We start from the raw sequence: 22,521 nt of genomic DNA on the forward strand, positions 1-22,521 counted from the left end.
AAATTGTTTGTTTTACCCGATAAGACGCTGAGATAATGAAGCAAAGGCTACAATTCAGGCCGTCACTCATTAATCCATAATGAGTGTCATCATGACTTCCAGGTACGCTTGAACCTAGGCCCTGCTCTCACTGGCCCTGACCTTGGTCACACTTTAAGCTTCATCCTGGTCACAGCAGAACCCTGATCTTGATCAGAGCTGCTGTCTGTCACACGCTGAGCCTTGATCCAGGTCATGGCCGAGCACTGGCCTCATTATTTCCTGGGTGTTGGTTTTGTTTATACACACTGAGTCCGATCTTGGTCAGACTCTTGAGTTCTTATCCTGGCCACATACTGACCCTGATCATTGTCATACAGAGCCCTGGCCTAGATCACGGAGATTGAGAGGTGTTGTCTCAGATCTCAGAACAGAGCTTGGGAGAAACAAAGGCATATTGAGTACCCCCCTCAAAGGGCTAAAATGTAATAGGGACTTAGATTATGAGGTTCTGAGCCAGCGCAGTGACGGGCTGAAAGTTAGACAGTCCAGGGCATCTGGGTGCTTACTTCCTCTTTTCTTACCTTGCATAACATCCTAACTGCGGTTTGTATTCCTGTAGGGGTGGATGCAACGTCCTTCCAGCCCATCCAGAGGGATCCTGCCTTAGTTCCGGTTCTCTCAATGCCGTAGGTGCCACTCTGGCTGTTGCCTGCCTAGGCATGTCCTAGCTGCTTACTCCCTAAGCATTGTTGACTTCTGGTGGGGAGACAGGATTGGAGGTAAAGACATAGGTAATTTGTTCTTGATGCCTGGGGTGGCTGGCTGCACCAGTTCTGGCCAGTCTGACCAGCCTGAGCTAGGATACAGGGATGCATGTGTGTTTGACTGGGAAGAAGCTGGTATTGTTTGCTACATAAACAAGGGCATACTGCCTGCCTTCCAAGTTCCCATCACTCTTTGTGGTGACCTGATAGTTTACTGATACACACAGGCTGCTCCTGTAAAAGTCTTTATTTTAGTACAGGGACCATGAGGTAGGCCAGGAAAGATAAACAGCCAGGGCAAAGAACTTGGTAAATGAGGCTTTGATAACTTAAAAGACATTTGTCTGGGTTCCCTTTTCAGGTTATAGTACCCATCAGATTTCTTTACGCATTGCCGGATAAAATGTTGGCACTTCCTGGTCAGGGCATTGAATTATATGCTGCTTATGCAGGGCTGAGAAACAGGCAGTACCACCAAATTCCAGACATTCCCTCTAGCACCCCCTACTGGCCAAGTGAAGCATGGCTTGTAGCGATGCTGCCTGAGCGGATGCTGTGTGCAAGGCTGAATCGCTTGGCTATCAGCAGTCTTGAAGGGCATCCTTCCAACTTCAAGAGTGAAGTGGACAGAGGTCCCAGCCACCGCCCCTTTGGACTCAGCCCATTAGTCACCAAGTGATGTGTTAATTGATTTTCCATGGCTGTGACAAAATATCCAAAACAAACCGGTTACTTAGGAGAGCAAAGGTTTGTTTTGGCTCAAAGTTTCAGTTTTTTGTTTGCTGTTCAGATGGTTGCACGGCTGTTAGCTCTGTGGCAAGATAAAAATCATAGTGGAAAGACATGGCGGATGAAAACCACTCATCTCATGGAGACAAGGAAAGTAGGGAGACATACAGAGAGGGTCTGGGGATCCCTCAAAGTCATACCCTCGGTGACCTGCTCCCTCTATTACCTCCTAGCAGCTCATTCAACTATGAACATACCAGCAGATTAATCACTGGTAAAACTAGCACCCTCCTGATCTAATTCACCTAACACTAGCTAGAGACCAAGCCTTTAACACATGAGCCTTTGTGGGGAGTACCTGTTTCCAAACAATAGAACCCCCAACTTTCAGCAGATGACTGCCAAGCTACTATCTGTGGACAACTGCCTAGATACTCAGGGGTCCAGTATCTCAATATCCAGGGACCTCTCTCTTGTACCCACCAGCCTGCATCATGCCCCTACCAACCTCATTCTCACATCCTCCCATCTGTCACAAGAATTTCCCCCAAATTGCAGCTGAATCCTGGCGCTTGGTGTGAACTAACAGAAATGACATTCCATGTCCTTCTACAGGGGTGCGGAGAGTGAAGATTTTTCTGCTACTGGTCAGCTATCAGCTACTCACACTGCTAAGGAATCCTGTGCTCTGGCGTCATGAGCACGGTGCGCCGCGCCTCTCATTTGGAAGCTCAGTGCACCAGGTAAGCTGGCCACCAGGCCATGCCGGCACTTTCTCCTACATACCTTATATGTAGATGGACTACGCCTGAATTATGGATGCAAATGCCTGCTACCGACAGAGGTCAAAAGACAGTCCTGGAAATGAGGTTAGAGACAACTGTGATCTGTTGTATCATGTGAGTGTTGGGAGCCCAATGCCAGTCGCCAGTCCCCATCAAGAGCAGTAAATGTCCTTAACCACTGAGCCAATCTCTCCAGCCTGTCTACCCCACTTTTAAAAACAAGAGTCTCGAATAAACCCAGAGCTCACTGATTTAGCTATACTGGCTAGCCAAGGAACCGCAGGGACTTCCAGATCTCCATCCCACTAAAGTGGGAGTTAGAGATGTGCACCAAGCACAGCTTGTACAATGGCACTTGACATCTAAACTTAGGTCCTCAGGCTTGTGTTCCAGGAACTTTATGAACTGAGACATCTCCTCAGCTCCTTGTCACCTTCTTCTGTCTGGACAATACAACGACAACAAACAAACAAAACAAGTGAAGTCCTGATTTCAGCATCTGCCCATTTTCATGATCCCTTCCTTTCTTTTGCTCTGAGAAAGATGATGACTTAAAAGAATTTGTGTAGGAAAGGGTTGACTTCATCTTAAGGCTTTTGGCTCTCCATACAAGAAAATCTGGATTAAAAGTCAAGGCAGGCAGAGACCTAGGGTCAGGAATGGAAACAGAGGCCATGGAAGAATAATGCTTACTGTTTTGCCCTTCATGGCTTGCTTAGCATGCTTTCTCATACTTACCAGGACCACCTGCCCAGGGGTGGCACTGCCCATGGAGGACTGGGCCCCTCCACATAAAACATCAAAAACCAACCAACAAACAAACAACAAATCCCCTAGACGTGCCTGATGGAGGCATTTTTTGTTTCCCCAGTTAACCCTAGCTTGTGTCAGGTTGACAAAAATCTAACAAGCACACATAATATAAATATTTCCACCATGCCCAGTGTCTGAACACGAGGTTGAAGAGGTCCCATAGCTTACCAGTTTAGACACAAATGGCATCAAGTGTACAGTTTATGGTGTAAGGGAGACAAGGAATCAGCACAGCTTAGGTTTTATTGCTGGTTTTGTGTGCATACAGTCAAACTGATATTTTACTTTCAATAGTGAGCTCTTTAACCAAAGCTCATAAAAAGTTTGCAAAATATTTCTGCCTCTTTGTTTTAAATTCTGCAAGGCTTTTCTCCCCTCCTCTTGGGGGGGGGGGACCCAGAGGAAGCGGTGCCCCTCCCCTTCCCGGCGAGCCCCCTCGTGAGTCCACTTGCCTGCTAGCCCAAGGCACAGACTTCACGATGTAGCCATGATTCCAGACTGTCATTCACAGAAAATGGAAAAGAAACAGGGGGCAGAAGGAAGGTGCAGAAGCCAGCCAGAACTCAGAGAAAGGAGGGGTCATCGTATCCACCTGGTGGCCTGAAGCCTCCATGCCACCGAGTGAGGAAGGACACACACACATCTGGAGGAAAAGCCAAAGATGTTGACAGGAAGATTAAACTCTGGGACAGAAATGCCCACATCACCTGCCGCCTGTGCAGCGGCTGCCTCATTGACACAACCACAGTGACTGAGTGTTTGCACACACTCTTCAGAGCTGCCTGGAGAAGTACCTGGAGGAGACTATTACCTGCCCTGCCTGCAGGATCGCGATCCCTCAGAGCCACCCATCACAGTATATCGGTCATGACAGAACCATGCAGAACCTTGTTTACAAGCTGGTGCCGGGCTTCCAGGACGCGGAAATGAGAAAACAGAGGGAATTCTATCACAAACTGGGCATGGAGGTACCAGGTGACGTCAAGGGAGAGGCACACTAAGCAAAAACAGCACTTGGATTCCCCGCAGTGGTGAAACCAAAGCAGGCGACAATTCAAATAAAGAGACAGCAGAAGAGAAGCAGGAGGACAAGGATTACCACAGGAGTGACCAGGTGAGCATCTGTCTGGAATGTGACAGCAGCAAACCAGGTGGCCTCAAGCGGAAGTGGATCCGATGTTCAGCCCAAGCAACTGTGCTGCACCTGAAAAATGTTATCGCCAAGAAGCTTAACCTCTCCTCCTTCACAGAGCTGGACATTTTCGGCAATGAGGAGATCCTGGGTAAGGACCACACTCTCAAGGTCGCGAAGGCTCCCCTCCTGCTACTCTGCAGACCCGTAAGCCCAGCCAGACTCAGTCCACCCCTAACACTTTACATGGCAAAATGTGCTGTGGAATGTTGCCTCCGGGTGCCGTGCGGACCAGATTTCTGAATAAAGAATATTTATAACTTTTGTATGAGAGAATCCACTCCCAACAGGACACTACCAGCACGCGTTTACAGAGGATGAAAACACTTCACGGTTCTGGTCTCTGCTTCAGGTCCACAGGCCAGAGAAGAAGTGAAACATTAGCACGTTCCCACACCACGCCTGACACACAGCACCTCTGCTTGCTTCCCAGGTCTTGAGAATCTTGAGTACATTTCAGTTTAGTTCATGGATTGGGTTTCATGACAAGCCTCAAAAATATTTGGATGTTTATTAAGTCCTTTGTAAGTTATTGAAAGTCTTCTCATGGTAAATATTTATGTTGCCTTTAGACTTAAGAGATATATAATATTTTAATTTAAAGTAAAAAAAAAAGTTTGTAAAAGTTTTACAACAGGCTCTTAACTTTGGGGCCAGTTAGCTTTGGGTTTCTAGACTCAGCTCATGGTACCTGGGAGACCCTGGCCCCGACTCAGCAGAGCCAAGCCAGGGTTACAGCTTGATCCTGACCAGTACAGATGTGGATGGTCAAAGCCAACCACCGGATTGATCACAGAGATCCTAATGGAGGAGTTAGGGGAAGGACTGGAGGAGCTGAAGGGGCCTTATCTGGCATCAATGGGAGGAGAGGCCCTTGGCTCTGTGAAGGCTTGATGCTCCAGTGTAGAAGAATGCTAGGGTGGTGAGGTGGGAGTTGGGGAGCACCCTAATAAAAGGAGGGTAAGGGGGGAGGGGATGCAGAGTTTACAGTGGAGATTACATTTGGAGTGTAAATAAATAAAATATCCAGTTTAAAAAAGCAAAACCAAAAAGAAAATAGAGTGGACAGAAGCAAGAAAAGCTATTAGGGGAAGTGAGAGGAGGGAGCAAAGAGGCAGAGGCAGAGGAAAGAGCAGGAAGCCAAGCCCTGCAATGCTATGCATGGGTTTTAACCATCACCTTTTGCCCTTTAAACCTTAACTGCTTAGCTTTTCTAACTGTTCTCAGAACTAATATAGTTGCAAAGGTAGGGAGATTGGGAGGTCTCACACCTCTGAGAGTGGTCCTTATGTCCTGCTAGCAGGGCCATTATGATCACAGACATACCACGTATCCAAGGGTCATCTGTAGCATGCTGACTAATCATCCATAGTATAAGAGGGTTATGGTTGGTTTGGCTACTCATTTATCCATCCAAGGATACCTGGCTCATTTCTAGTTTTGGGCAATTACTGATGCTGCTACTGTGAGCATCCATGTACAGGTTTTATATGAGAAATGAATCTTTCTCTTTTTAAGATAAACACTCAAGAGTCAACTGCTGCTGTTCATATGGTAAAAGTTCTGTACTCACTTTTGTTTTGAAACAGTTCTTTTGGTTAACCTGTTCATTCATTTGATGATCAAATGCCACATATCACCTTTGTTAATTTTGTGCTCTTCTAGCATAGAACGTATGTTGAAATCTACCATCTGATCGTCTCTCCGCTAATGTTTGCCTTACACACTTTGAGGTAATGTTAACTGATGCAGGCACATGTAGAATTCTATCTCCCTGTTGGATTTACTCTTTGGCAACTGCAAAGCGTCCCTTTGCAGTCACATGACTGGAAGCAGAAACTCTACCTCACTTCTTTTGCTTCATGTCTTCCCAGAGTGCCAGTGGAGGCTGACTCACCTCTACCTCCTCATCTTACCTTCAAATATCCACAGGATGGCCCCAGGCTAAGCAACAGCACATCTATGGGATTCTAGGTGCAAGCAGAGATGGGCAAGGCCTGGGAGAATGCTCCTTGCCGTTTATTTCCCCGCTGTTCTCAAACATGTTCTTTTCTTCTCTCTCACCCTCACCGTCTCCCTGAGACCTTAAACTTGATTCCTTAGAATCCAGATCTACTATAGGCCCCTCCTGCCTGTGTCCCTTGTCAGGGTCTGAATCTACCCTCTTATTTTATAGCTTAGAAGCTGGAACCCTCTTTCTTACTCTCCACCCCAACCCCTTCCAGCACAGATTCCATCCACCCTGGGTTCCCGCGGCTTAGACTCCATTCCTGTGACTTAGGTGACCTGACCCAGCTACACCCAGCACTCCTCCACAGAAGTCCAGCTACTTGCAAAACAAGTTTGATGATTGTGTCTCAACTTTGTAACTCCAAAGGGGGTGGGTCACGTGTTCACACTTTTGCTACTTCCCTGGACAGACACGAAAAGGGAAACTGTAGCTTGCAGACTGATTAGAGATGGTTCTTAATGGCCTTTTATGTATTAAATTGTATCAGAATAAGATAATAAATCATCCTTAAAATGTGTGAAATCTTCCTTAAAATGTGTGATTTTATGTTCGTGAATAAACTGTCTTGGAACAAATTATGTCTTTTGCCTTATAGCATTACTGTGGCCACTCTTTCAGTATGTCAGCTTCCACCTTGCATTGACTTCCTTCTCTGCTCCCGAGACACATTTCCACATAGCACTTAACTGCTCTCTACTTATTTTTTTCTGGTTCTGGGCACTGAACTCAGAGCCTTGCATATATTAGCCAAGCACTCTACTCGGCTTGGATTGGTGACTTTTCTTACTACTTTGACAAAACACACACACACACACACACACACACACACACACACACACACACACACAAACAAACCCAAACAACAAGCAATTTGAGGAAGCAAGGGCTTCTCTTGACTCGCAGTGAATACCCCTGCCCCATAAATAGACCTTGACCCCTATGACAGAGAAAACTCAGGAACAGTACATATTTTCTAGAAGATTCTCCAAGCTTCTCTACCCAGCTACCTAAGACCAGAGAGGAAATGGAGTATATAGGTACACCCTGCCCTGACACAAGGCAAAAATCCATGGCAGGAAGTCCTTGTGGCAGCTCCTATGGATGGCTGCAGCTCACTGAAATGAGGAGGGCATATAGTTGCTGCATCTATCTGGCCCAAGTTTCTGATGGCAAAATAATAATAATAATAATAATAATAATAATAATAATAATAATAATAATAATAATAATAATAATAATAATAATAATAAATCAAAATAAAGAAATAAAAAATAAATAAATCTAGGGGTCGAAACTTACCAATGTGTACTAGATAACAGAATTATTTTCCCTTTAAACTATTTACCTTTAATTAGTGCCTCCTTCCTTTTGATTCTGGGACCCTCTGCATATTGTGTTTGTGGATGAGATGTGAGCCTTCCTTCCCCATCAACTCAGAGGCAGTGGGACAGAAAGGGGAGAACGTAGGCTTAATTCCATGGATACTGGCCAGCAAAACTGTGGCAAGACCAGAGAGAGAATGGTCCATGTGGAAGCTGGGAGGTGCTGGTGCAGTGGGCTAGTAGCTTTGCATCCCACCTGCCCATCCAGAAACAGCAGAAGGCAAGCCAAGAGGTAACAAAGCAAAAGCAAATTTAATTAGAAGGGCCCAGCAGGGTACAGAGAATTTGTGCCCCACAAGGCATGCTCCAGGTCCTTCTGTGGCTTACAGCAGGCTGAGGGCTGAGAGGCCATTAGCAGTAAGGACCATGAAGCCAGAGAGTAATAGCTGAATGTATCTGTGTCTTCTCTCACTGGCTTTCCCAGGCTGTTCCTTGAACAACTGAATGGAGGGTGGCCCCTTATCATTACATAATTCCCATTTACAACACCTATAATACAAGAAGGGCATGGGTTTTTCCATCAGATACTCCTTAGGCGTAGATGGCGGAACATCCTCAGTAACAGTAGGTAAATAAATTACTGAGGTTGGACACACTCGGGTGCATTGTTTGGACACATAGAAGAAACGTTCAAATACTCCTAATGGGAAAGAAAGAGAAAGGTATTATGAGTTCAAAACCCCAATATCAGAGCCTCTCTACATTAACTGTACCCATTGGGGGCTTTGTCAAATGGTCATCAGTCAGAGAGCAGGGCCAAGCTGCTTCAGGGTGGACTGTGTAGTCCTCCACATGCTATAGGGATTTGGAGCTCTATTTACAAACACAGGATCCTTGAACTTCTGGAACACAGAGTTGGCTCAGGTGACTGAAACAGCCCGAGGCATACGGTACATTGAGGGCTTCTGGCCATCTTGGCTCAGATGCAGGCGGGAGGCTAGTCTTTGAACCTCACCCTGCATTGCACAAGATAGTTTCCCACCCCTACCCCTGTCTACTGCTTTACCATCCTACAGACTTCCCAGAGCACAGAGAGACAGGGGCTGTGTATGAGTGTGGTGGTGGGGAGCTGAGTTTGAATGCACAGGTGCTGACAGCGCCTTTGTATATAGAATGTTATGGGTTTCCTGGATCTGCTTTAAGATCTTGTATCCAGTTATTTCAATAGTGAATCGTGAAGGACTTAGTCAACCTTCAAAGCAATAGCCACTCCTCCAAGAACAGACATTAAGCTGTAACTCTATCCCTATTAAGTCCTTCATAAAACCAACCTGGATGCTATTCTCCGTAAGGCATTTGACATCATTAGAACTTTGGTTTTGTTTTTGTTTGTTTGTTTGTTTTTGTTTTTTAATTAAAAATAGGTGAAGATACTACTATACTGTTCACCAGCATTTTTAATACATTTGACCAACTGTTGCTATTGCACCCCTGCCTGGCTCATATTACCCAGTGCTGAGGCCTTGCTTCTCAAACCTCTTCTTTTCCAGTGTTTTATATTTCTCCATTTGCTTTTTTCAGGGTCATCTTTGATCGACAGCTCCTATTCCTGAAAAGCATTTGTTGCTCTGCCCCCAGGACCCAAGAGAGAACCCAGAATGAACCAACACTTACGCACGACAGCCAACAAACAGAACTTTTTCTCAGAAGGACATGTGACTGGATTTGTGCAGTTGAAGCTGTTTTCAGACTCACACTCTTGACATCTGATATCTGTGAGCCCAAGAGTGGGGGATTGGAGAAAAGAAAAATGAGAGCATTGTTCATCCTGAAGTACCAAACCTGTCATCCTATTGCAAGTGGCTACCAAGTCCAGTGAGCCCTCATTCTCCCCTTGGCCACAGTCTGTGCATGCTGCTTGGACTTGGAGCCTCGGTCTGGATGCTCCCTGTACTTTCCACTGGGTGTTTCACTTGGATGCCGAAGGACATCCATTCTCACGCCCCCCCCCCCTTTACTTTCAGCTCCAGGGTTCCACAGCCACCTTTCCCTTCCACCCTGCTCGTTTATAGGTCCCATCTTAGATGGATGATAGAATCTCTCCTGGGTCAGGATCAGGGCAGCTTTCAGTTTCGGGGGAAGACAATGGGGGTATCCTCTCCCACCAATTCCCCATCCTCTGACATGCTAAAGTTCCAAGGCCAGGGTGGTCTTGGTTTTCTAGGATTCCCTCACTAGAAGGAAGTGATGAGGGAGACAGACCAGGAGCCCCTGGGAATGAGCTTGCCTCTAGGGGAAACTCCAAATCAGAAGCACATCTGCCCCGCCCCCACCCCCAATCTCCAGCTGTAGCTTCATGACCTTAGGTCTCACATTCCTGGACTTTAGTGTACCCTACCTCAATGGACTCTCTCTTGAGTCCCTAACCTTCGCCATCTTGTATCTTCTAGGGGCTGAGGGATGTAGTACTTACTCTCATTCTGGGTCTGCACCAACGGTAAGCCCAAGGCTATGAGCAAGGCCAGTAGGATCACCATCTCCAGAGGATGCCTGGTCGTGTTGAGGAGAGGAGTGAGTGGCTTGCTCTGCTCACTGAAGTCCCCATTCCCGCGTGACAGAGGACACTCCCTCTCCTGGTCCCGAGCCCACCCCCACCTTCCACTTCGCTGCCGCTGCCCCTGGCCTCCCTATCTCCGTGTTCGGCTGACTCCAAGCCCTCAGACCACGGGAATTTTTTCTCACACTTTCTACCCAAGGTAGTCCATGTTCTGGACCACTTGCTGGCCCTGGAAATCATCGGTTAATTTGCCGGCCCCCGCCGCCCCGCCAACCGCACTCACTTCCTCAGCAGCCCGTGCCTCAGCGTGTCCATGGGTCCCTGCATCTGACTGGAGAAGTCGGAGACTCAGCTGTTTTGGGGTCGATCTCCCCACACTGCCCCCTACAGGGTGCCGCTGGTGCTCTTTCTGGAACATTCCAGCTCCCACCAGCCTTGGTGTCTCATTGAGGTCCGCCCAGAGAGGGCGACTCAGGGTCTGCGTGACATCCAGCAAACAGCGCCCTTTGCCTGACCCCACGACAATTACTCATTTCTTAGTAAGAGCCTTCTTCCCGGGCAGCCAGACACCAGACAGCCCCACTCTGACCTTTCTTGTGCCACTGAGGCAGATGTGGTTGGTGCCAGAGTCTATGTTAAGATTAGTTCCATGAATGGATACACATGCACGAGCTACTAAACTGAAGAGGTTTTTAGAACACAGCACCTTCCATCTGGTCTGCGGATTTGTCACTGAGCTGTCCCATAGAGAACCCCAGCCAAACCCATTGCAGTTTCTCTTGCCTCCTTTTTACCCTGCTTTCTCCTCATGGTCCTGTGATAACGCTTTTCTTTTCTTTTCTTTTCTTTTCTTTTCTTTTCTTTTTTACAGTTGCATGTATTCCCTAGCCAGAATTTAGCACAGCATGTTTAAATGGTCTAATTTAAAATAAATAAAAAAAAACTTTTGGCAGAATTTTTATGTTATAGACAGTACTGTGTTGTCTAGAAGGTCATGATCAGTGTATGAAAGTATACACAAGGGCAGCTTCCCACCAACGAGGTGGGAAGTCAAAGGGCTAGCTGTACTTGCAACTTAGACCACTATTCCCAAGTTGCTGCACGTGTCAGTCGATAACTTTGTCCTTATCTTATGATAAACGTAAATAATAATCTGTGCACTATTTTGTTTTTAAGAGCATTCTTATCTATCCTTTGGAGTCTCGCTATCTTACCAGCGCAGATAGGATCCTGGTGTAATTTTTAGTCTCCATTTTTAATGAACCGGGCTGAAGAAATATCTTTACTTCTAGTGGATATAAGCATCTACCTATCTAGTTTTCTATTGTTTGATTGTGATCCCTTCTCGTGTGTCTGTGGTTCGTTTTCCTATTGCTCTCTTTAAGGCGAGATTAGTTTGTTGCTGTTGATGATGATGATGAAAATTCACTTTCTTCCACTTCCCATTTGCTGCCAGTACTTTTAACAGCTAGAGTGTTTATTTTGTACAGTGTGTTCCAGCCTCCTTGGGCAATTTTAGCCAAGTGCTAGAGAAGGAATATACAAGCAACAGATATTGATGCCTTGCAGCCCTGAAGGCTGGAAAGCCCCAAGATCAAGGTGCCAAGAGTTGCTGTGTCTGCTGAGGGCTTGTTGTTTTCAGATGGTACCGTCTAGGTTTGATTACATGGTAGAGAGAAGAAAGGGTTGAACTCACACTCAACAAAACCATGCCCAAGAGGAGCCTTCATGGCCTAACCAGTCCCCAAAGACTTCACCTGTCACTACCACCACCAAGACTGTGTGTGTGTAGTTTGGAGGAACACCTATACTGAAGTCACAGCCAGTGTAAGATACGGATACCACCATGCTGGCCATCTTGAAGGATGGGTCCTGATGAGCATTCCCAGCTTAAATTTGGGATACAGGACTGACTGAGAAATGCTTTGGAATCTCCCAAATTAATGTAACCACAATCATTTCTCAAACAATGAGAAACAATCCTCTCTAATAGATTCCTTCAGTCAACAAGGAACAGAATCACGTAGGCTAGCAGGTGCTCAAGCTGCGGGTTGTGACCTCTTTGGGTCAGTTTGTAACAATTTAAACACATCCTGCATATTGGATATTTATATTATGACTTAACGTAAATCTAAACACTAAAATTACAGTTATGAAGTAGTAACAGAAACACTTTTATGGTGTGTGTGTGGGATCACCACAAGATGAACTGTATTAAAGACCCACAGCATTAAAAATGCTGAGAACCACTGATGTAGGCCAACCAAAGATTCAGTGATCCCCAAATTCTGTACCTGTGACCATCTGTTTCCTTGTTACTATGGCAGGATATTTAATAAATACAAATAAAGCTATGGATGGTGAGCCCCAACAATAAAATTACTCTCATTTTGTTACTGTTATGAATTGTAATACAGATATCTGATATTTCTGATGGTCTTAGGTGACCCTTGTGAGAGAGTTGTTCAAACCACAGGTGGAGAACCGAGAACTAAAGGAGGAAAGGGTTGAGGCGGGTTCCCAGCTGGCAAAGGAAGGCAGATGGATGGTGATAGTGAGAATGCACCTCTGGAACTCACAACTCCAAGGAACAGGAAGCAGAGTCTGGAGAAAGAATCAGAGACATCTATAAATTTCAAGCCTTTTAACCCTCTTCACAAAGATTTTACAAACTCTCCAAAGAGTACCACTAGCTGGAGACTAATGATCCTGCAGGGGATATTTTATCTCTAAACCACAATCCTGGCCCTAGCACACATAAAAAAACATTAACCAGGTGATTCCCTCAGGTTTTTAACCCCAACCTGATGTGGGTTGGGCTGATGCTGCTTGTATTCTAATGCTAAAATGGGTTCCTCAAGACTGGTTGCCTCAGAGACAAGAGAGTCCTCATGTAGAAGCTATGTGACCTTGCCCCCAAGTTATTTCTGATTGGTAAATAAAGATGCCAACCAATAGCTGGGCTTGGGGTTGGAGGAGAAGCATGAGGAGAAGCAGGTGAAGAAGGAAGAAGAAGCCACCATGAATTAGACGAGCCATAGAAACATAGTCCTGGGTATTAGCCAATGGGAGTTATGAGCAGCCCAGATGGATCACAGTAATAATTCAGGGTCATTGATAGGAAACTAGATTCTAATAGCATAAAGTGTAGGTATCTGCCCAGCTCTTGTGCTGCTTAAGGCTTATTGTAATTATAAAGGTTGTTTGTGTCCTTTTTTTTTTAAAGTAAAACTCTAACTTTATTGAACAAAGGAATAAATGGAGTTTTCAAGTTTGCGCATCACGGTTATTCTTTAAGCCATCTGATCCATGACAATACTTATCAACACAAATGTTCCTCCATTTTTGTCATTTGCATTTTGTTTAATTTTATATTCATAAATATACTGAAATCAATTAGTAGTACATGGTAACACATGGCCCACATCTTGCTTAAGATGGCAATAACGGGTCACAGCTCTATCGTAACTTGCAGGTTTATGTACAAATTTAAATTTTATGCAAAAAAATCTTGCTTTTATTTTTTACATTACAGGGACCTAATGTCAGTTACAGATAGACAAATACTTCCATTTTTCTATCTCCCAGCCAGAACAAAAATCTGTGATACAACATTTTCCTTATGTAAGATTTCCTTTTTACATTTCAGTAAGAATGCCATATAGCCTTTTCTGAAACAGAATGTCTGGGATGCTGATGAAGAAAGTGTAATGAGCTTATTTATTTAAATCAAATCCTCTAGTAAGAAATGGAGAAACTGCCGTCTTTACTTAGAAGGCTGTGTAAATCTGTCAAAATTACATATCCACAGGAACATATATGTGCAGTTCAACAACTTTCCCTACTGGAAACATGAGCATTCCACAGCACAGTTCCCAGAAGGACTTTTAAAAGCCTCAAAAGTCTGTCTTCCCTGGCTCGCTTCTCTCTGGATTCCACCTACACTTTATTAATGGTTTGCTTTATGGCGTCGTCTCCGTCTTCATAAATTTTCTTTAGAACATCAATTAATCCCTCACTAGGATCTGCCTCAGTGTCGTAGGAAGGCTTTTCTTTCTCTTTGCATTCTTTTTCCACCTGAGTTAAGTAGTCCCATCATGTGTTTTCTGCTTTCTTTCCACATAGGATAATAACTGGATCAGTCTTGACTTTTTTTGAACTGCTTTCCACAGAGCTAGGTTTCAAAAGATTGTTCACAATCATGGAGTAAGTCTTGCCAATGAGGTTTTTTACCAAAAGATCAAATGACCTCTCTGTGAAGTGTACCTGCACATTCTCAGTGGGAGCCAGATGAACTCCAGTTAAGGTATGTAGATTTTCACAAACTTATCTGACTGATCCCATCCATAATTACTGATTTTCACGGTGTATCCTGTTGTAGGAGGAGCAACCACAGCAGCTGGCTTGTCATTATCAAATTCTGGTTTCTTTTGCGACTTCTGTTGCATCTGTTCCTTAGCTCCGTCTCAATCTTGGACTTCTCACTCTTCAGAGCGTCACGTCACATAGTCTTTCCCTCGTGCACTTCTCCAGCAGCACTTTGACCTCCTCTAGGGCTCAGCAACTCCTCCAGAGTGAAAGCCATGCTGTGGCGCGTCAGACCGGAGGCCAGAGCTGCAGCCCTGCGCAGAAGCAGACAGGAAAAGCCTAGCACGCCAACCGTGAGCGTCGTGAGCGTCGCAGCGAGCAGCCAGCGCCAGCAGAGCAGGGAGCTTCACAGACCCTCCACAAGAACCTGAACCTTCGCAACCTTCACGAGGCTCCACCCCCAGCCCGCGAGGTCCCGCCCAGCACCGCCTCGCAGAAGCGAGTCCCCTGTTTGTGTCCTTTATCCAGGAACTAAATGGTCAAAGGTGGGGTAGAAACCCTGGGTCAGGATTAAAAACCTCTACAACAATCACCTATCTGCATGCAGTCGCCAGTGTGTGCTGTCGGAAGGTCTGTTGACATATTCAGGCTTTTCTTTCCTTTTTTTTTTCTTTCTTTTTTCTTTTTTGAATAGACAGGCCAAAAGATTCAGTAGTAGTTGACTTTGCTCGCAGGTCACAGACGTCAGGATTTGAAGCTTATCCTTGCTCTTGCTTTCACTTAGCCTTGGGTTGTTCTCACTTCCCAGATCACAAAGAATATATCCCTGGCATGGAGAGGGCACGCTGTTTCAAGACAACTAAACTAAGGCGCCCCCACCTCAAACGAATGATCTGTGTTGACTGTTAGCTCAGGACCTAGGAGACAGCTTGTGAAGCATGCTAGCATGAGTGGCCTACTGAACTTCTTCTTGCCCTGACAAGAACAAGGATAATTTGAAGAAATTCCTGTGTCTCTCCTTTTGGTTAACAGACCCTTGAATCAGGTGACTCCCAAGAAACTGGAATGCCCATCAACAATCTCATGCTGGGGAAAAGAGAAAACACTAAAGCCTGGTGAAAATCAAAGGAGGAACTTGCCTACAGTTCTGATAACTTGTCAGTCTGTCTTAATGGAGATATTGGGGTTCAGACAATGATGGACAGCGTTACACCGTGACTGGGACTGCTCAGAGAAGTGTAACGCTGGCCTCCACGTGAACCTTAACTTTAGGACCCCGAAGACTGATTGGAGTAAGTTAACAACAGATCTCATTGTCCCTCTATCCAATGTGGCCATATTAGCCATCCCATATCTATCTATGCTTCTTGACGTATAGACTATGACCCCTCAAACATGGTAAAGCTCTTACCAACAGCTAGACACCATGAGAAAAAAAGGCAGCCAGAGGAACAAGTACAAAGTAACTGCACCAGACTTGGCTTGGATTTGCCTTGGTCCCCAGGACCCTGAAAAAAAAGATTCCCTTCCTAGAGTCAAGTTGGGCTGAGACCAGCCCACAAAGCCACCAAGAGTAGACAGCAGGAGAAAACTGATACTTTGCTCCTGAGGCACCCCTCCTCTGACACTGAGACATTGTCCTAGAGGAACCACATGCTTTGTGACCACTGAAGCAAATGTGGAAGTTTCTTTCCCTGTCTTCCCATCCAGCCCCATTCTGGAGGAGTCAGAAAAGGAGGGTGTTGCAGCTCAGTGGGTGGTGGAGCTCCTCCTGATGATGGTCCTTCCAATGAACTCCGAAGTTCTTCCAACCACAGGTTCACTCCAGGAAGGAAGAAAGACCAAGTGGGTCTTAGGTCACCAAGCTAAGTTGGGCAAGCTGGAACACACACGAGTGTGGCAGTTTGAATGAGATGTCTGCCAATAGTCTCTTGCATTTGAATACTTGGTTCTCAGTTGGTGGTATTATTTGGGAAGGATTAGGTGATGTAGCCTTTTTGGTGGAGGAGTGTCACTGGGGCTGGGCTTGAGATTTCAAAAGCTTCATGCCATCCTCAATGTGATTCCTGATTTCTGTTTGTGGTTCAAGATATGAGCTCACAGCTGCTGCTCCAGAAATCTATCAGCTGCTGCCTCCACTCCACCATCATGAATTCTAACTCTCTAGAACTGTAAGGCCAAAATAAATTCTTCTATAAGTTGCCTTGGACATGGTGCTTTATAGCAGTAACAAAATAACAAATATGGTGGCCTCCTGATTTATCTAATTTATAGATCTTACCACATAGACCCACATGTATTACATGCCCAGTCTCAATACCAGCATCCATCCATGTGGTCCATTAGCTTTCCCTGAACTTGCCTATTCATTCCTCCTACATTTGCTTCTAAAGCCAACATGAGGAAGACAGCACATATTTAGTGTCTTGCTTCTCCATAAGACCACCAGACACCAAATACTCATCTACCGTAGACAGCTGAAGATGATTTCTAGTTGGCCCTTTCATTGCGAAAAGCATAGAGAGATGAATGAGTCTTAGCATTTCATTAAATAATTTAGTAGGAGTGTGCCAAAAAGGAATCATTTTTTTGTAAAGTTATTTAGTGTTGGCTTAACAACTGGGGGGTTTACCCAAGAAGAAAACATACTTAGTGTTGGTGAAATCTAAACCTCAGTTTCAAATGTCTAGTTTAATGAAATGTTGTAGAATTTTTTTGTTTTTGTTTTTTGCTTAGTATCTAACTCACATTTATTAAAAATGAAAGGTTACAGATAGCAAGAATAAGACTGCCTTCCTCATTATAACTACTAAATGAACATATTTACGCACACAAAACATTTTGACAATAAGTCTTGCCAATTTGTGAAACTAAAAAAAAAAAAAAAAAAAAAAAAAAAAGGTTAAGATTTTTCCAAAGAAATGAATCATACATGTCCCTCTAGTGGCAATAAATAACATTGTTGATTGAAAAAAAATAATTAAAAAATAAAAAACCTAAGAAAAGTAAAAACCAAAAAAGGTTAGGGTTCTCCTCCTAACCCTATACACACAAAACCCAGAATGGCACTCAAATCTATGCATACAACTAATCACAGACATTTCTTTTCTGGAAACTTAACTTTAAAAGATTTTGCAACAGAATCTTTTAAGGAAAATATATAATTTTTTCAACAAAATTTTGACCTACTTTTCACTTACTATATGAATGATAATCTTTAGAAATCTGATCTCTTCAGAAAAAAAAAGTTTTGCTCATGACTTTTGGGAAGTTGCAGAAAATTTAAATCCTAACTCAGGGTTTCTGCCCCACCTTTGACCATTTATGTTCCAGATAAAAGACGCACATAGCCTTTATATTTATAATATGCCTTAATCAGCATTGGGGATGGGCAGATATCTACCCTCTATGTTATTAAAATCTATTTGTACTGGCTAGTTTTGTGTCAACTTGACACAAGCTGGAGTTATCACAGAGAAAGGAGCCTCAGTTGAGGAAATGCCTCTATGAAATCCAGCTGTAAGGCATTTTCTCAACTAGTGATCAAGGGGGAAGGGCCCAGCCCACTGTGGGTGGTGCCATCCCTGGGCTGGTACTCTTGGGTTTTATAAGAAAGCAGGCTGAGCAAGCCATGGGAAGCAAGCCAGTAAGTAACATCCCTTTATGGCCTCTGCATCAGCTCCAGCTTCCTAACCTGCTTGAGTTCCAGTCCTGACTTTCTTTGGTGATGAACAGCGATTTGGAAGTGTAAGTTGAATAAACCCTTTCCTCCCTAACTTGCTTCTTGGTCATGATGTTTTGTGCAGTAATAGCAACCCTGACTAAGGCATTATTTTTCTATCAATAACCCCAAATTATTACTTCCTATGTTTTATCTGGGATGCTCTTAAGTTCAATTTGCCAACCCTCAGGGCTGTGCCCCCTTGAACTCACCTAAACCATGGTGGCTTTTCCTTCATTCACCTTCTTCTCTCTTCTCATGGTTCTCCTCCAACCCCAAGCCCTAAACCCCACCTATGTCTCTTCTGCCCAGCCATTAGCTGTTGGCTTCTTTATTTACCAGTGAGAAATAACGTGGGGGACAAGGTCACATAGCATCTATGTGCAGACTACAGATCTTGGGGACCCACACTTAGTATTACAATAGATAGTAAGACCAAATCTCAAAATTTTGTAAACACTGTGAAGAGTTCATCAATAGTTCAAATAAAACACCTTGTTGTTTTAACAGGGTCAGTGTTACTTACATCTCATTATAAGAGGATTTCAATCTTAGAAATTGGGGCTCATTTATAACCATGAGATAACTACTTTTTGAAATTTGTTGATGAAAACTCCTTTTATGTAAAAAGCACCCCACTTCTTAAAGCTCCTTTACAAGAAAACGTATAGAATACTTGGAATTCTTGTGTCTCTTCATAAATAAATGATGACTCGTTGCACATAACAGAAATTAATTATTACAAATATATTGTAAACAAGTGATGTTTAAATTAATTATCTGCACATTTTAATATGTTCCTGTGTGGAGTTTTTCCCAGATCCCACAAAAATCTTTTAAAATGTGTATAGACAGGTTCGGGGAGACGTACCTTCTACCTTAGACCATGGCCAAGTTCATCTGTAACTTCTCGGAGAAGGCACCATCAATGGTGGCCGTCGACATGACTTACTCAAAGCCTTGCTTGGCCAGATTGGCCACATTTTGGCACTACACCAAGGTTGAGCCGTTTTTCCCAACCCTTGGTGAAATCCCTACAACTATTCAGAATGTGAAAAAATAATTTAAAGTGCTAAAACTGGTAGCTTCAGACACCTTACAGTTAAGGAAGCTGTGCTGAATGGTTTGGTGGCCATTGAGGTGTGGATGTGGTTTTATATCAGAGAGATCATAGGTAAACATGACATTGTTGGCTATAATGTTTGAAGACCAATCTTTAGCTTCTGATTTAAGTTCTTATTTGAATGTTCTTGGACCATGTATAATGAGACTGCAATCTGAATAAAGTACTAGCTGTGGAATAAAATGTGTCTAGACTTAGCTTGGAAAGGTGGCTCAGGAATTAAGAGCACTAGCTGCTTTTCCAGGTTCTAGTCCCAGCACCCATGCTGTGAATCACTCTAGCTTCAGAGGACCTGATACCCTCCTCAGGCTTCCCTGGGCAATATATTTTTATGTACACTGCATTCCATTCACAAGGGCATACATGCAACCAAAATAACCATATACATAAAATAAAGATATTTTTAATGAGCACAGCTGTCATATTTTCTATTCTTTCTGCCCAGCCAATTCCTGCATTTATTGCACCAGAACAAAGACAGGTGAGTTCACCTGTTCCTCCCTTCCACACCATCTCCTCAACCCCTCAGATCTAGCCTGAATCTCTCATCCAGCCCTGGTTTAGTCTGGTCACCTTTGTTTGGGCTTGGGCCAGGACACATCCCACCCACCCTCAACATATAGGCCCTTTCTGTACTTTATTTTATCTTTATCTTTATTTTAGCCTCTCTGACCAGCCAGATGCTGTGCATCTAGCACCAAAAGCTAACTGGGTGAGTCCTCATGATCTTCTCTTCCATGCCCATTCTGCAACACCCAGATTTACCCCCAAAACTTCAGGCTTGGACAAGGGTGCCTATTAAACACCCCTGTGTCTACTTGGCCTTTATTCCACCTAAGTTTTACCCAAACTAAAGGCTCAACCTGGTCCACATACCCTGTGTTCCAGCCTAACCCATTTTGTCCATATCCAACACAGAACTGACAGAATTCCCCATGTCCAAACTTCATTGTAAAAATATAGAAAATATGAAAAAATTAGAGCAGTAGCTTCCTCACAAAACCCATCAGTATTATAGAAATGTTTGCCAATGAGAATTACCTAGATGAAGCCTAAGACAGAATTTTAGAGAGAAATCCTAAACACTGTCAAAGATTTCAAGAAGCTTTAAAGAGACACAAAGAAACAGATTAATGGACTTAAAGAGAATAAACACTTGGGTGAATTCCAAGAAAAGACAAACACAAGACTGGTGAAAATGACAAAGGAATTGAATAAATTCAACAAAGAGATAGAAAGGTTGAGGAGAGCTCAAACTGAAATGAATATATAATTTAATATTCCAATAACCCAAGAAAAGTCAAAAGGTAGAGTCTTACAAATAGAATGAATCAATCAGAAAATAAAACATCAGGGCTTGAAGATAGATAAATGAAGAAAAGAATATGAAACACACACACATACACACACACATACATACATACATACATACATACATACATACATATATATATACATACATACATATACATACATACATACATACACACATACATACATACATACATACATACATACACACATACACACACACACATACATACATACATACATACATACATACATACAGAGACAGACAGAGAGACAGAGAGAAGGAACACACAGGAAATTTGGGACATGGTGAAAAGACCAAACCTTCAAATTATAAGAATAGATGAGGGGAGAAAACAGAAGATCAGGGGCATCAACAGATCTTTAACAAGATCCTAGAAAAAACTTCCCGAAACTAAAGAAAGACACATCCAAAAGACAACCAGAAACACACAAGATCCCAACAAAGCACAACTAGAAAATAAAACTCCCACAAAGTATCATAGTCTACACACAAAGTATACAGAACATAGAAACATCAAAAGCTGCAAACACAAGTCACATAATCTTATATAAGGGAAAACCAATCAAACAACAGCTGATTCCTCAGTATAATGTTGAAAGCCAGAAGATCCTGGGGTGATGCATTCTGAGTCCTGTCCGAAATGACATGAGTGACAACCTATAGTCATGTACTCAGTAAAGTGATCTACCATAACTGAAGGTGGAGAGAGAGAAAGATTTTCCAGGATGTAAACAGACTAAAAATTAGATACAAGATCAAACCTAAGGAACACATGGGAATCAATATTTTAAGCTGAAGAAAAAATGAACATAACCAGGAGACTCTAGAAAGACAGTAGAGCTGTAATTACTGGACCACAAAATACCACTGGGAATGCAAACAGCACCACGCAAAGTCAACAATACAATGGCTGTAGTAACACTGGCTTTCAATCATAGTTTTAAATATCAATGGCCTCCTTTACTGAGCAAAAGGCATAGGTTAGCTAAAAGGACTGAAACACAAAATCAATCTATCTGTTGTCTACAAGAAATACATTTTAGTTTTTAAGCATAAATATATCATTAGAGTGAGCAGATGCCTGAAAGGACTCCAATCAAATGGGACTAGAAAGCAGAAAGGCACTGCTATCTTGATATCTGACAAAATAAACTTTAAACTAAAACTAATCAGAAGAAATGAAAAGGAACATGTGATTGTAATCACTGGACAGTTAACAAAGAAGACATTGCTATGGCAAGCATACATGTACCATACTCCAGTACACCAAATTTCACAAGAAGTATACTATTAAATTTAAATACACTGATTAATATCACACAATAATAGTAATAACAACAACAACAATAATAATAATACCTGATTTCAGTATCCTACTTTCTTCAACAAGTCATCTAGACATTTGAATTGAAAAAATAAGCAGAAAGACATTAGAATTAAAGGGTATTATATATAAAATGGGCCTTACAGATATATACTGTGTATTACACTCAAAATCACACACACACAAACACAGACACACTTACATGTATGCCCATGCACTCACATGCATGCACATATTCATGTGTACATACATGCACCCCCACAAATGCACATGCACATATAAACACACCACAGCTTTCTACATAGCAGCACACAGAGCTTTTCTAAAACAAACCACATCTTGAGAAACAAAACAAATTTTAACTAATTTAGAAAGATTGAAATAACACCAAGTATTCTATCAGATGACAATGCCATAAAACTTAACACTGGCAACAAACAAACAAACAAAATCTCTAGGAAGTGAACCCATAGAGATAAAACAAGTCATTAGTGAAGGAGAAAAGGGTAAAAGAAATCAAGAATGAAAAGCTTTTACTGCACCTAAATGAAAAA

At 43.2% G+C, this 22,521-nt stretch overlaps 3 pseudogenes across 3 annotated transcripts; 2 read left to right on the top strand and 1 right to left on the bottom strand.

Moving 5' to 3' along the window:
* The first annotated feature begins 1,589 nt into the window (after nt 1-1,589).
* On the top strand, nt 1,590-10,669 carry LOC308438139 (polycomb group RING finger protein 3-like; annotated as a pseudogene). Its single transcript has 5 exons — nt 1,590-1,629; nt 2,091-2,218; nt 3,723-4,412; nt 10,049-10,095; nt 10,546-10,669. The product of its transcript is annotated as a polycomb group RING finger protein 3-like (transcript).
* Nucleotides 10,670-13,983: 3,314 nt separating this feature from the next.
* Nucleotides 13,984-14,740, bottom strand: LOC308438140 (calcyclin-binding protein-like; annotated as a pseudogene). Its single transcript has one exon. The product of its transcript is annotated as a calcyclin-binding protein-like (transcript).
* Nucleotides 14,741-19,070: 4,330 nt separating this feature from the next.
* LOC308437775 (ATP synthase subunit g, mitochondrial-like) lies at nt 19,071-19,390 on the top strand (annotated as a pseudogene). The gene has a single exon. The product of its transcript is annotated as an ATP synthase subunit g, mitochondrial-like (transcript).
* Nucleotides 19,391-22,521: the final 3,131 nt, after the last annotated feature.

The sequence above is a fragment of the Micromys minutus genome (genome assembly GCF_963924665.1).
Source record: "Micromys minutus genome assembly, chromosome: 27".
Lineage (NCBI taxonomy): Eukaryota > Metazoa > Chordata > Mammalia > Rodentia > Muridae > Micromys > Micromys minutus.